Raw genomic sequence first — 15629 nt, 5'->3', positions numbered from 1 at the left:
CCAGTGCAAGTCACAGCTCTGTGGTCCTCGTCTCCTCCCAGGAGCAGGCTGGCGACAGGGCACTGCAGGCTGCTGTGGCCTGGGCCCCGCAGGAGGGGGCCAGGAGAAGCTGGAGACTTGATGAGTCTGTGCTGGGGACACAGAGGGTCTGAGAGCGTTTCCCACAGTCCTCGGCGCTCCCGGGGCGGCGGGAAACAACAGCATGTTCTCCAGCAGCGCTTCCCACAATGTCGGCCACACTCCTGCCAACTTCCAAGTCCCAGTGCTCTGATCTGTCAGTACAGGACGGACTCCACAGAGTCCCCACACTGCCCAACACCACACAGACCCTCTGACAAGCTGGCCTGCCGGCCTCGCCCACAGAAGTGCCTGGGGGGCAGCCGCGGGGGCTGGATGGACCCACTGCACTTCCTGACACCTGTGCAGACGACCATGGTCCCCAGCCTCTGTTTGCCACACAACACAGGGTCCCCACGCACCTTCTGTGGGGACACAGAGGTCGGGGTCCTGGGCAGGCGGGGCCCAGCCGCTGTCTCCTGCCAGGTCAGATGGTGCAATGCTGTGCCCACTCAGGCTCTGATTCTGGTTCTCCCAGGTGCCCCAGGCAAGGGCTCCTGGAGGTGGGGCCGGTGGGCGAGGCTCCCTCCATGGCTCCTCCTGGTGGAGTGCTCCTCTGGCCTGTCCTGGCTTAAGGCATCCCTCTGAGGCGGTGCATCCCTCACCGACCACGCCTGAGGGGTGAGGCAGAGCAGGGGCAGGGGCCTGGTCGCTTGGGAATCTGTGGGAGAAGTACAAACGTCCATGAGGGCATGTGCCCGGGGCCCTGGCGGACTCCGCCTGCACTGGTCAGCCCGCGCTGTCCCCAGCGTGTTCCCGAACCTAACAGAAAACTCCAGAGTGCAAATCTATGTACAGAGTAAGGCGCCAGGAAGGGGTGTCCTCACTGACCTCACAGAACGCGTCCATCCCTGAGAAAGGGGGTTCAACACCACTGAATCTCAACTTCATGGGTACGTCTGTTGTGCAATTTGTGAATGGTATTTTTGGAAATTTTTCATTGTGGCTTTTTTTTTTCCTTAAAAAAAAAAAAACTGACTGACACCTGAGGTGAAGAAAAGTGTTTTCCCGTGGACTTTTCCTAAGTTCGCGGCTTCGTTCTCATTACAAAAGGACAGGACGGGGCCGGCGTGCTCACGGCGAGCTGGCCGGGCTGATGGTGGGGCTGCTGGCGTCTGAGCGGCTGTAGTCGCTCAGCGAGCCGGTCCGCGAGCCCCCGCCGCGCCGCTGCAGCATGCCCGGGTGGAAGTTGGCGTGGCGTCGCGCATGCTTCGTCAGGTGGTCGCTGCGCATGAAGCGCTTCTCGCAGATGGGGCAGCTGAACTTCTTGCCGGTGTGCGTGCGATAGTGCCGCGCCAGCTCGTCCGAGCGCGCAAACTTCTTGTTGCAGTCCTGCCAGCTGCAGGCGAAGGGCCGCTCACCTGTGTGAGTTCTCAAGTGCGCCTTGAGGTGCGAGGATTTCCCGTAAACTTTCTCGCAGCCCGCGTAGTGGCACTTGTGCTTCCTCTGCGGGGACTGGAGGTCGGCGCGGCTCCGGCCCCGTCGACCCCTTTGTCTGAGGCCGGGCTCGCCGCTCCCCGCAGGCGCCTGCTCCCGCTCGGGCTCGCTCCACGCGGGGCTGGGGGGCGCGGCCGCGGCGCCCTCGCCGCCGGGGGCGGCGGGCGGCAGGCGGCAGGCGGCACGGGGTCCTCGCCTTTCGGGCCGCGGCCCCCTCTCTGCGCTCCGCCGCGGCGGGTGCCCGCGCCTGTTGGTTGAGGTCCGCTAGGATCCGCGCCACCACGAACAGCGAGGCGCTGTCTTTGCCGTCGCTGCGCTCGTCGGCGCGGGGCATCACGGGGGCGGCGGCGGCGGCGGCCGCACCCTCGGGCCAGGGCTCCGGCGCCTCCCGCGGCCCGTGCACGACCACGCGGCTGGACATGGACACGAGGCACTCGGCGGCAAAGTGGTCCATATAGGCGGCGGCTGCCATGCTGCGGGCTCCAGTGCGGGTCGCTGCGAGTCGCCAGCCGCGCATCCGCACCCACGGCCTCCGGAGAGCGGGCGGGGGGCGGGGGCGCGGCGCGCCCTCTCCTCGGCTGGGCTGGGCTAGGCTGGGCGCGCAGCCGCCTCTGTCCGCCGTCACCCGCGTGGCTCTGCGTCCTCCCGGCCGCCCACCGAGGCGTGAGCGCATGGGGGCGCGGGCCAGGGGGCTCCGCGCGGCCTCGGGGGCGGGCTGTCCTAAGGATGCCAAGCGGCGACGTCAGGGACGCCCGCGTCAAGCCGCGGCCGCAGTCTCGCCGCGCATTGTGGCAGGCGGGACAGCCGCCGTGCGCGCCACAGCTCAGTGTGGGCGTCCCGGCTGGACATTTGATTTGTTTCCATATCTTAGCTATTGTGAACTGAGCTGCAATGAACATGGGGGTACAGATAACTCTTTCATATTCTGGTTTCTTTTTGTTGGGTAAATTCCCAGAAGTGGGATGTCTGGGTCATATAGTAGGTCTATATTCAGATTTCTGAGATATCTCCATACTGTCTTCCATAATGGATTTACCAATTTACATTCTCACCAACAGTGGACCAAGGTACCTTTTTCTCCATATCCTCACCAGCATTTGTCATTTGTTGATTTCTGTATGACAGCCATTCTAACTGGTGTGATGTGAAACCTCTTTGTGGTTTTGATTTGCATTTCCCTAATGGCTAATAATCCTGAACATATTTTCAAGTGTCTGTTGGCCATTTGAATTTTCTCTCTTGAAAAATGCTTGCTTAAGTCTTTTGCCTATTTCTTAACTGGATTCTTTTTGTTGTTGTTGTTGAATTTCTTACACTCTTTACAGAGCATAGGTATTAACACTTTCCCTTATCAGTTGCATAGTTATCAAATATTTTCTCCAATTCTGTCAGTTGCCTCTTCACATTGCTGAGTGTTACTTTTGCAATGTGAAGCTTCTCAGCTTGAAGTAACCCCATTTTCAATTTTGCTTTTGTTTGCCTGTACTTCCGGGGTCTTTTCCAAAATGTCTTTGCCTATGTTAATGTCTTGCAAAGTTTATCCAAATTTTTTCTATAATAATCTGATGGTATTGGGTCATAGATTTATGTCTTTGATCCATTTTGAGAGGATTTTTGTGTAAGGTGTAAGGTAGGGTCCTAGTTTCATTCTTATGCATGTGGAGATCTAGTTTTATTAGCACCATTTGATGAAGACTGTCCTTGTTTCAGGGATTGATTTTAGCTCCTTTGTCAAAAATAAGTAGGTTGTAGATGCATAGATTAATCTGGAGTTTCTATCTTGTTCCACTGGCCTACACACACACACACACACACACACACACACACATATATATATATATATATATTTGCCAGTACCAGGTTGTTTTGATTATAACCATCCTGTAGTATGTCTTGAAATCTGATTTCATGATGCCTCCAGCTTTGGTTTTATTTATAAGATTGATTTAGCTATTCAGGGTCTGTAGTGTTCCATATGACTTTAGCATTGTTTTTTCTAGATCAGAGAAGAATGTCCTTGGTATTTTCATTGGGATCACACTGAATCTGTAAATTGCTTTTGGTAGAATGGACATTCTGATGATATTGATTCTTCCAATCCATGAACATGGAAGATATTTCCATATTTTGTGTCTTCTATTTTTCTATGTTTTTAATTTTTTCATGATAGAATTGCTAAGCTCCTTGGTTAAATTTAATCCAAGGCATTTAAATATTTTTGTAAATACTGTGAATGGGAATGATCTTTTTTTAAAAGATTTATTTATTTATTTGAAAGTCAGAGCTACACCGAGAGAAGGAGAGGCAAAGAGAGAGAGATAAAGGTCCTCCAGAACCTGCAGGAGAGGTGGGCAGAGCATTACACACTCCAATGGCTCCCACAGAAGTTGTGCAAGGGATCAGGTTACCATCATATTTCTATTGGCATCAGCCACAAACTGGATACTCTGCTTGCACTGAGCAGTCAGGAGCTATTCAGGATACTCTCTGAAGACTAACTTACACTCTGGGTTGATCCCCATGAAGTGTTCTACAGAGTCAGACAGTACAGCCCCATCAGAGCACTGTAGGAAGTCTAGCCAGCAGGCAACCCCAGTCAAAACAGCACCAAAGTGCAAATGGTAGGCAGAAGAATCAGCTCAAAGGAGGGTTCTCGGGGCCGGTGCTGTGGGGTAGTGGGTAAAGCTGCTGCCTGTAGTGAGGCATCCCATATGGGTGCTGGTTCGAGTCCCAGTTGCTTTACTTCTGATCCATCTCTCTGGGCCTGGGAAAGCAGTGGAAGAAAGCCTAAGACTGTGGGCCCCTGAACCCACATGGGAGATCCAGAAGAAGTTCCTGGCTCCTGGCTTCGGATTGGCCCAGCTTCAGCTGTTGTGCCCAATTGAGGAGCGAACCAGCAGATGGAAGACCTCTCTCTCTCTGCCTCTCCTCTCTCTGTGTAAATCTTTCAAATAAATAAATAAATCTTAAAAAAGGATGGTTCTCTTGAGTAGAAAAAAACCCTTTCAAAATCTACAATATGATGACTATTAGGTTAAGATAGTCTGGAAAGACATCTTATAATGGATGGACAATTTGACTTTTGTTTTGTGTGAGCTCCTCTTGAGGATACATTATGGAACTTAAACCATGTCATAGCTGTGAAGACCTTACACAAGATAGAATGATCAAATAATTTTTAAGTGTCAAAAGCCATGGGTTGTACAGTCCCTTTCAATGACTCGTTAGCCTTTTAGACCAAGTAAATGATCACTTTATTTCCTAGGGAGTGAAGTCCTATGTTTCAGTTTCTCCCAGGCATTATACCTAAAGTTTTAAATCCTTCTCTTTAATGAAAATCAATATTTCAATGACTTGTTCTCTGCATTTAAACCTTCCAGATAAATTTTCACTATTAATGCTTGAAAATTATCATAATTTTTTGGTAGTTCACTAGGAAAGATAAAAATAGTAGTACTGGAAATTTTTAATATTTAGAATAGTAGTACTGGAAATTTTATGACAAGACTTTTATCTAGCACTTGAATATCTATAAATGTACATAAAGACAAACTAGTAAGCATGACCTAGGGAAATGGCCAGATTTTGTATGCTGTTTTTTTGGCCTTTAAAGTAGCAAGTGACCAGAATCTTCCATGTCAGCAGGCTTTAAAAAAAGGCTCTTGAGAAGACACGAGGCACCAGCCAGCTTTCTGTACATTTCTTAGTTTGTAGTTTTCTAAGACTGAGTAAACAATTTAATTTTAGAAAGTAGAGGTCTGGTTTGTAACTCTCCTTGGACTTAATTATGTAAAAGTCTTTCCCAAAAACTACTATCTATTTCATTAACTTTGTTAGTCATGTTTTATTGGGTAAATTAAGAACCAGTGTAAGTTTGCACAGATTGCTGCAAAGTTGTACAGATTTCTATATTTTGGATTTTAGATGAGGAATTTTTCTTCTCTATAGTAAATAGTTTCTTATCTTGGCATTGAAAACAAATGCTTTAGAAAGTGTCAGGAAATACATGACTCTATATGTGTTTTGAGTATTTCATTTTCTTTTTTTAAGGATTTATTTTTTATTTCTTTGAAAGACAGAGTTAGAGAGAGGTAGAGACAGAGAGCGAGGTCTTCCATCCACTGGTTCACTCCCCACATGGATGCAATGGCCGGAGCTGTTGCACCAATCCAAGCCAGGAGCCAGGAACTTCTTCCTAGTCTCCCACTTGGGTGCAGGGGCCCAAGGACTTGTGCCATCTTCTACTGCTATCCCAGGCCATAGCAGAGAGCTGGATCAGAAGTGGAGCAGCCAGGGCTTGAACCAGCACCCATATGGGATGCTGGCACTTCAGGCCAGGGTGTTAACCCACAGCACCACAGCGCCATCCCTGCTTGTAAAACAGGAGCACTGTCACAGCTCAGTCAACAGGAAGGCATAATTCTGCAGCTTTGCCTGAACTCCATCTTTACTGTAGATCTGCTCATGGGTTTTATTTTGGGGGGTTATTTTTTCAGCTCACTGTGAGGGAACATAATGATATTGCCTTGTTTTGTAACAGGACAATAAAGGAGTCCCAGGATTTCTTTGGACCTGCGAAACTTTGGGTCCTTTCTATGCACTATGAGGGCTTCTTTGCCAGAACCATTACAAAATGTAACTCTGCTGTACTAAAGATTATCTTTAAGGTGAAAGGAGCAAAGTTAACATGCTCGCGGATGGGTGCCATACTCCTCCCTCTTTTTTTTTAAGTGTAGTATTAAGGTCCTGCATGGGAAGTTAATACACAGTGACTCCTATTGTTAATTTAACAACTAACACTCTTATGTGTGATATCTGTGATCACCTGAAGCTCTTGACATGAGCTGCCTAGGTTGTGGAAGCCTTCTGAATCCACAGACTCTGTCAGTATTCAGACAAGGCCATAAACAAAGTGAAAGTCCTCTCCTCCCTTTGGAGAAAAGTACACCCTTCTTTGATGACCATTTTTTCCACTGGGATTTCACCTAGAGAAGTTCTCCATGCAGGGACACATTTTCCCTCAAGTGTCCTGGATTTTCACACCTGAAATACTCTTGTGAGCCTTTCCCCAGACTAGAACGCCTTTAAGGCTAATTCTGAGGTCACTGAGTGCTACTTAAAGTGATTGCCACTCTATGAGTCTGCTGCAAGAACTGCTTTCCATGTCAGAGCATTCACTCCTCTATAATTTTATTAATTTTGTTGATATGATCACTGTAACAATTAGCCCTATCTGTATAATGGCTTTAAAAAATCCTATCTAATATGGTCATTTCAAAACAATCTAATTTGCATAATCACATTAAAGCTTAACACACCACTTTCACCATCTAGCCCAAAGGGATTTGAGATCCCATGGTGAAAGAATTTAGTAGTAAAGTTACAATTTAAGCTCTCATTTTGGTCATGCTATTATGTAAAAATGTTAGCCACTCCTTTCATAATATCTGAAAATCAGTCTGTGCATCTTGCAGAATCCCTAAGCACAGAGTATGTTTCCCAACTTAAAGAATAGAGAAATGAGGGAACAGCAGTTTCAACCATTAAATAACAACTTATGAAAATATTTACTAGAAGGTCCAATGTATTTTATAAATTTTAAGAATGCATGTCTTTGGAAATCTCTCTTAAATATCTAACACAGTGTAGCTTGCTTAACCAGCAAACTTAAGCACACACATATGAAGCATTTTTAGTTTCATCTTACCAATAGATTTTAAACATCTGACAAAGATATTTAGGTCACATGAATTAAAAATATCTTTGATCAATTTGATCAGTTTAAATTTATGAGCAATTTTTAATTTATAAGCCAATTAAGATGGAGCTTTTAATAAATTTTCCTATTCAGATGTACAATATGTACACATGCATAACAAAACATATAAGATAAAACAATGAAGCAGCTTTGGTAATAGTTTCCCAAAAACTTCAGCTGTGTTTTATTACCAAAAACCAATGAGAATTACTTTCCCTTCTTAGTAATCTAAATAAATCAAACTTCTTGAAATTGGAACCTAGTACATTATTGGCTTTATCTGCTCATAGGACTGACCCAGAATATTGAACACAATAACAGTCAGGAAAAAGAGGTCCTTCAAAACCTAAAATGACACATTTAAACACAGAAACAATAATGTTTTGTGTTTTATGAGCAGCAAGTCTGGTATACAAAACTGTGGATGACAAGAATTCAAATAGCCATGTTTAAAACTATAAACTCATTAACCAAAAAGAGGTACTCGCTTACTCCATATAGTATTTTTCAAAGCATCTGTAGGATCTTGTAAGAGAAATAACCCTTTCATTCCTCTGGGCCTTTCTCATTAAGATAATCATCACATCTAGTAATACAAGATCATTAGAATTTTTAACCTTTAGACATTTGTATCAGTAGTACTTTATATTATCAAAATTTAAAATTTATCATCACTTCACATCTTGACAGTACTTCTAATATAATTCAAATAGCCTGATTAGTTGGTATCTCTACAAGATGACAGACATGTGTCTTTGTCATTTCCATGGGCCCATGTGGAAATTTCAAAGCCCAATTTTTTTTGGAATTTTGCTTTTTTGAATTCCTGTAAAGGATGCCAAGAAGGCTCAAAATCTAAAATATCAGGTTGAAATAGGATCCTTTTACATCATGACATCATATACACCAAATCTGATTATGGTTATAAAGTGATTACTCACATGTTTTAGAATAAGCATATATTTAAACAAATCATAACTCCAGTAAGAACTCAACTATTTTAGCTATTAAGAGAACATAATAGATTACTTTAACATAATACAAAATCTGTATTTTTTAGTTGAGCCAAGAATTATAAATAAAACCTTAAATTTAAGAGCTGGTGTACTGAATCAAATCCCATAATTTGGAAGTTTTAACACAATCAGAACTAGGGAAGACAGAATAGCTTACTGGCAGAGTCATTAATTAAACAAAGCTATCAAAAGAAGTTGCTGTGGGGCCGGCGCCGCTGCTCACTAGGCTAATCCTCCGCCTAGCGGCGCCGGCACACCGGGTTCTAGTCCCGGTTGGGGTGCCGGATTCTGTCCGGGTTGCCCCTCTTCCAGGCCAGCTCTCTGCTGTGGCCAGGGAGTGCAGTGGAGGATGGCCCAGGTGCTTGGGCCCTGCACCCCATGGGAAACCAGGAAAAGCACCTGGCTCCTGGCTCCTGCCATCGGATCAGCGTGGTGCGCCGGCCGCAGCGCGCCGGCCGCGGCGGCCATGGGAGGGTGAACCAACGGCAAAGGAAGACCTTTCTCTCTGTCTCTCTCTCTCACTGTCCACTCTGCCTGTCAAAAAAAAAAAAAAGAAGTTGCTGTGGGATTTTGCATAGATTTTTGACACTAGTTTGGATATTTATTAATATATGTATTGTAAAAAACCTTGTTGTTTTAATATATTTTAGTTCTATGTCAAATAGAACTAAAACTAGACTAGACTAATAGCTTTTTTTCATCTACCAATTTCCTTGATTTACATTTTGAAATATTCCTTTAGAAATCTCCAAATTTAAGACTTTTTTAAAAATAAGGTAACATCAGATTTTGAGCTTAGTTAATTCAAAGCGGTATGGAACTATTTTACATTTAGCACTTAACCTAAATGACTTAAGATTCTGATATTATATCGGTATCTGAACTTACTCAAAACTAAAATTCCATTTTTCTATAATTAGCATTGATTACTCTGCTGTTTTCATTGAACACTGATTGATTGCGTGTTGCTATAGCATTGGAAACCTGTTAAAATATAGATTGCAAAGTAAATTCAGTGAGTTACAAAGCAATTTTTTGACAGACATAGCTAGACAGTGAGAGAGAGACAGAGAGACAGGTCTTCCTTTCCGTTGGTTCAGCACCCAGATGGCCACTATGGCCAGTGTGCTGTGCCAATCTGAAGCCAGGAGCCAGGTGTTTCCTCCTGGTCTCCCATGTGAGTGCAGGGCCCAAGCACTTGGGCCATCCTCCACTGCCTTCCTGGGCCACAGCAGAGAGCTGGACTGGAAGAGGAGCAACTGGGACAGAATACAGCACGCCAACTGGGACTAGAACCTGGGGTGCCAGTGCCGCAGGCAAAAGATTAGCCAAGTGAGCCACAGCACAGGTCCAAGGCAATATTTTTGAAGGCAGCAATTCACCTGGATTCAAAGAGAGAAATTTCTTCTTGGTATTCAGTTACAAGGTGGGGACAACCTGTGATGGTAATTATAGGGTTAATTGAAAGATCTTTCTCACCTGTGTCAGCAGCAGGTTGGCAAAGGAGCTGCAGAGCCATGGGAGCCCAGGTTGGGCTTGCTGGAGTGGGTACTGCCCTCATCCCTCATGGTGTCCTGGGGCTGGGGCACATGTCTGAGCTGCCAGAATGCAGGTTGCTATGGCACCTGTGGATGCCACCGTGGCCATGAGTGAGGTTCCCTCCCCCTGTAGAATTTGCCCACTGGTGGGAAGCCAATACCAGTCTGGGACAGATCTGCAAGAGCACACTGTACATCGCAAGCACACCCAATCTCCATTTTCCCCCTCCCCCACCTGCGGTCTGGGCAGGGGGTGTGGAGCAGGATGAGCGTAGGAGGAGAAGCAGAGCTTAAAGATGTGGGTGGCTATTTTTCACCATGTTGCTGAGTTGCTTTCCCACATGAGAAGCTTGTGGCAGTGGCAGACAGAAGTCTTTGGGGCCAGTCATGGGAGTAGCCTCTATGACCAGATGCAATTTCCTCTCTCCTGACAGAGAGGCCCAGAAGCCTGTGAGGCAGATCTCTATAATGAGACATATAGGAGTTTTCTCTTCATCTAGTGGAGGTGGTAATGGGCACCCAGCCAATGGGATATGCCTCTCCACCTGGGAGGAGATGTCTTTGCTCTTCATCTACCTTATGCATTGAGGTCCATGTTTGATTGCCAGATGCTGCTTCATCTTGCTAAGCCACATTCGAGGATGAGCAGGGTGGTGGTACCTTTTTCCTCCACAAAGACATGGGGGACAGACTTCTGTGAACATGTCTGTGTTTATTCACAGGCACGTACATTATAAAGGGCAGGTGAAAGGGGTGTAACCAACTCTGAGGAACACTAACCATTGGACAGAATGGACACTGGCACCAATATACCTATTGAATCAGATTGAAGGTCAATTGGCTTCCCAGGTGGGCGTAATGCGCCTGGCCACACCCAGTAGTTTACCTGACTGGCAGAAGGTGGGGGGGGGAGAAATGTACCTGGGCTCAGCTAACTGCTGAGATTGCCCACAGTCCACATAACCTTGTCATATGGCAGCTTCTTCTAACTGTAAAGCAAGGCAGAAAGAGGTATGTGCCATCCACCTCCTGTGGAGGATCACAGAATCAGCAGCATTGCTCCCATCAGGCCCCATGATTCAGCCAGGAAACTGAGGAGGAAAGGAACAAGGTGGCCCTTAAGGATCATCCAGTATGGGCAGGGAACACAGAGAGCACAAGGCTGGGCAAAGTTCCTTGGTGTCCATGGGAGATACTGGCTTTGATTTCAGGCTGTCCTTTCCAGGCAGAATACATTATTGTTGTTAGGAACTGAGAGAGGCTTCTCATGAGAACAGATGGACTGCCCATGGTTGGGTGAGCTGCTTACCCACAGTAACCATCCACAGGAACTGACTGATGTTCAGTTATGACCTGAGAATTGGTTATTGTTGGGATCGTGCAGCTTGGTGCCATCAAGAGTGGCATTGTCACAACCCTAAGAAGGTGTCCACTTGTCCATCTGTCTCTCCTATTCACTGACTGCATGCAACACCTGATTCCCCCATCTAACACCTGTCAGGCCCAGAGGATGTGATGGTCACCCTAGTCACACTGGCCCCTCCTTTTCCTGTGTGCAGTCAGCCTATAAATCCTGAGCCCAAGCCCACTTCCTTGTTCATAACACTTGCTTCATCCTTGTTTCACGTAGTTTTGGTAAGATACATTCAGAAAATTCCCCAAACCACTGCCATATCTGGTGCTCTATGGCCACCTTCCCAGTCCCTGCCTTTCCCTCCTGTCTAGGTAGAACTGTGAGAACAAACTAAAGACCTTGTTACTGCACACCAGGGTCTAATTCTCCAGTACTGATCTAGGGCTGGTCACAGTTGGTTGCAAACCTGCTGTGCCATGGTTCAGAATGAATGAGTCACTTGGTAGTTTCTTAGGTCCTGAGCTCACATCCCTGCAGATACTTAAGATATTTTTCAAGAGGTCTTTAACTTAGTCCTGAAAATTAGTGACCTGCTGGGCACTTGTGATGCTAAGCCTGTGGTCACTGTGGAATGCTGCTGACCAAAGCATACAACACCAGGAAAGTTGCAGGGGCCTCAGACTGCACCCTCCCCAAATGCAGAAGCAAAGGCTTCAGTTCTGAGTGTACAAGTGCCTGCCCCATATCTACTGCTGTCCCTGTCAGCACTGAGCTGATTTTTGGGTCATGTGATTCTGGCTGATACTGACCAGGGTCAATATTGTAATTGCATTTGGGGAGAAGTGCTTTCTCAAGGAAGATGTCTCTGAAAATGGCCCAATCCATGAGATGAGATGTGGGATGTGTCACTACGGTATCCACAGTTTGGATCGTGTTCTCTTCCTTAGGCTTTACTTGCAGCTGGTCTTGGTAAGTCTATAACCAAGAGGGAATCTGGATAATTACTGAGGGACATGTAAGAGTAGGGTGTCTTGTAGACTGTATTTATATACATTCTACATGATTTCTAATAAATATTACAGTGTGAGAGATTAAATGTACACTGTTATGTTAATTGCTATGATTTACGAAAATTCATAAACAAAATCTCTGCCATCATTCTCTCACATGAAAACTGCTAACAAAACACAGCTATATCTTTTTTGCACAGACAAAAATTTTAAGTGTTTAAAACTATCACACTTTTTGAGTTATTTATTTTATTGAACTTTTCAACTGCAGTAGAAAGGTAGAAAATACACTATTTCTTTCGATTGTCACATCATATATAATATACTAGGTTGTTTATTAGTCAAAGTTTCTTGTACATATTATTATTCTGTACTTTGTTTTACTAAACAAATATATACATCTAAATATTTCTCACAATTTTAAACAACAATGAAGACAAAAATTCTTGGGAAAAATAATCCTTTAGATATTTATTCTACAAAAGTATTTAAATCACAGCAAAGACATATTAGTGAAAAGATCACCACCTCACTGTTTTTAATATAAAAGAATGATAGATCTTGTTCTATGAAAGTGCTTAAGAATAGTGTACAATTGGTGGGAGAATGAACACAGTATATCTATAGTACATGTATAGATATCATTTTATAACTCGATTATATTTAAACTCACTAAATACCACTATTTACTAACATTTGAGGTACTTAACCTTTTAATTGATTTTTAGAAATCTATTTCTTGAGTAGGAAAGAGAAACACAGAAAAAGAGAGAAAGTTTCCATGTTTTGGTTCATTCCATTGGCCAGTCACAATGAATGAATGAACAGCAGTCATTATGTCTGAAACAGCATTGCTATGTTAAAAAATGTCTACCAGGGTGCTGATTTTTTGTTTTTATACCATTGATAGACAGAGCAACTTTTTCATAATCTTACTCAGGAAAATTAGTTTATCCATTAGAAAATAATGACAAAACAATATTAGAAACATTAAGTAAAACGTGTGAGGGTGGCATAGCATAATGATATATTTGGCCCAAGCAAAATGCAAAATATTATTCAATAAATAATAGTTTGTTTAGTCAAGATTATCCAATTTATCATGAAATATTTGTGCATCCAACCTTATTAATGAATCATAGCTACACTCTTGTGTATGACATAACAAATCTAGCAAGCACAGATTAGTATTCTTAACATTGTTATGTATGGAGTTACTAAGTCTTCAGAAACTCAGAAGTGCTATTTATGCTTTATATTAAAGTCAGGCCAGCATATCAAAAAGGCATCTAAAAGGCAGTCTATAGGAGTAGAATTGACACTTAGAGATGTGATGATTCTGAACAGCCTGTATCTCACTGTTGAGAAGCAATGTTTTTTGTTTTGTTTTGTTTTGTTTTTCTTCATATTATTTGTTGAACTCTTAGTGTAGGGTTAATCTTATGAGTATAAAGTTGAATGAAAATAGATCTTTGTAAAAAATAAGAATGGGAATCAGAGAGGGAATAGGAAGAAGTATGGCAATATGGACAGGGATGAAGATAATGTGTGAAGAATCACTATGTTGCTAAGTTTGTGTATATGAAATGCATGAAATTTGTATTCCTTAAATAAATTAAAAATAAAAAATGGAAAAAAGATATGTAAAGAATTTAAGAAAAAAATGACAAATACCACTTTAGTAATATTAGGAATGTGTGTCCTGCTGAAATTACCATAAAAAGAATGAAAATGCAATCCTGAAAGACAAGATACTTATGTTTACTAATGAGATTAATACCCATAATATATAAAGAACTGCTAATGCTGTAAGAAAAAGAAAAAAGATAACCATAGAAGAATAGACAAAAGACATGAATATACACTTTATAGACTAAGAAACTAGAACAATCACCAACCATAGAAAAACATTCAGAGAACCTGCGTTGTGGTGTGGGTAATGATGCCACCTGGAAATCCAGCATTCCATATGGATGCCAGTTTATGTCCCAGCTGCTCTACTTCTGATCAAGCTTTCTGATGATGGCCTGGAAAAAGTAGTGCAAGGTGGCCCAGGTATTTGGGACCTGCTACCCATGTGGGAGACCTACTACCCATGTGGGAGACCTCCTGGCTGCTACTTTCTGCCTGGCGTAGCCTTGGTCATTGTTGCATCTGGGGTATGAACCAGTGATAGAAGATCTCTCTTGCTGTCTCTTTCATTCTTTCTTTGTAACTCTTACTTTCAGATTTTCAGATAAATAAATATTAAAAAAAAATTCCCCCTTGTAGAGAGAAACTTAAATTGTTTTTTTTTTTTTTTTTTGACAGGCAGAGTGGACAGTGAGAGAGAGAGACAGACAGAGAGAAAGGTCTTCCTTAACCGTTGGTTCACCCTTCAATGGTCGCTGCAGCCAGTGTGCTGTGGCCAGCGCACCATGCTGATCCGAAGCCAGGAGCCAGGTACCTCTCCTGGTCTCCCATGCAGGTGCAGGGCCCAAGGACTTGGGCCATCCTCCACTGCCTTCCAGGACCACAGCAGAGAGCTGGACTGGAAGAGGGGCAACCTGGACAGAATCCGGTGCCCCGACCGGGACTAGAACCCGGTGTACTGGCGCCGTAGGCAGAGGATTAGCCTATTGAGCCATGGCACCAGCTGAGAAACTTAAATTGTAATAAAAATAAACAGCATTTAATTCACATCAGAATTTAAATTATTTATATCTGACAATACCAGCATTGACAAATTACAGAGCAACAGTGACTTTTACTGGTTGAGGGGTAATTAGTACAGCTCTTTTCCAAAATAGTTTGCATTATCCAGGAAAATGAAGTACATACCCTACAATAAGCATTTAATTCTAGGACATGATATCACAGAAACTATATTGCTTATGTACACCTGGAGAAGTGAATAGAGATGTTTATACAGTAATACCATTATTAACAAGAACAAAGGTAAACTATGTGAATGTTCATTAATAGGAAATGGCTAATTTACATATAGCTTATTCATATTCTTGTATACTATACAGAATTGATAACAAACTACAGCAACTACATTTATGAAGCTTATATATTTAATGCCAGATTAAAAGAAACAAGTGCAGACAAATCTATTCTGGATGACACGTTTGTACAAAGTTGTCTAAGAATAAACACAAGTGTAGTAAACATAAAATATAAGTATATAGTAATTCATAAGTGCTCTTAATGTTCTCTTTATTGAGATATGTGATAAATAAATGTTTCTCTGGACATAAGTAGTATCATTCAACATGAAGATAATTAAAATCTCATGGATCCAAGTTGTATGGACTATAAGAGTTTAAATATGCATAGATGCATACTTCCGACAAAACTTGAAAGAAACAGTACAAAATAATTAAATGAGTGGTAGCATGAAGAGTAATTGCTGAT

The 15629-nt window shown here is 43.4% G+C and overlaps 1 pseudogene; it reads right to left on the bottom strand.

The window, feature by feature from the left end:
* Positions 1-1132: 1132 nt before the first annotated feature.
* Positions 1133-2026, bottom strand: LOC149120453 (Krueppel-like factor 13 pseudogene; annotated as a pseudogene).
* Positions 2027-15629: the final 13603 nt, after the last annotated feature.

This window comes from Oryctolagus cuniculus, chromosome 19 (assembly GCF_051225735.1).
Source record: "Oryctolagus cuniculus isolate XC-2025 breed Fujian yellow rabbit chromosome 19, ASM5122573v1, whole genome shotgun sequence".
Lineage (NCBI taxonomy): Eukaryota > Metazoa > Chordata > Mammalia > Lagomorpha > Leporidae > Oryctolagus > Oryctolagus cuniculus.
This window is presented reverse-complemented; position numbering and strand designations above follow the sequence as displayed.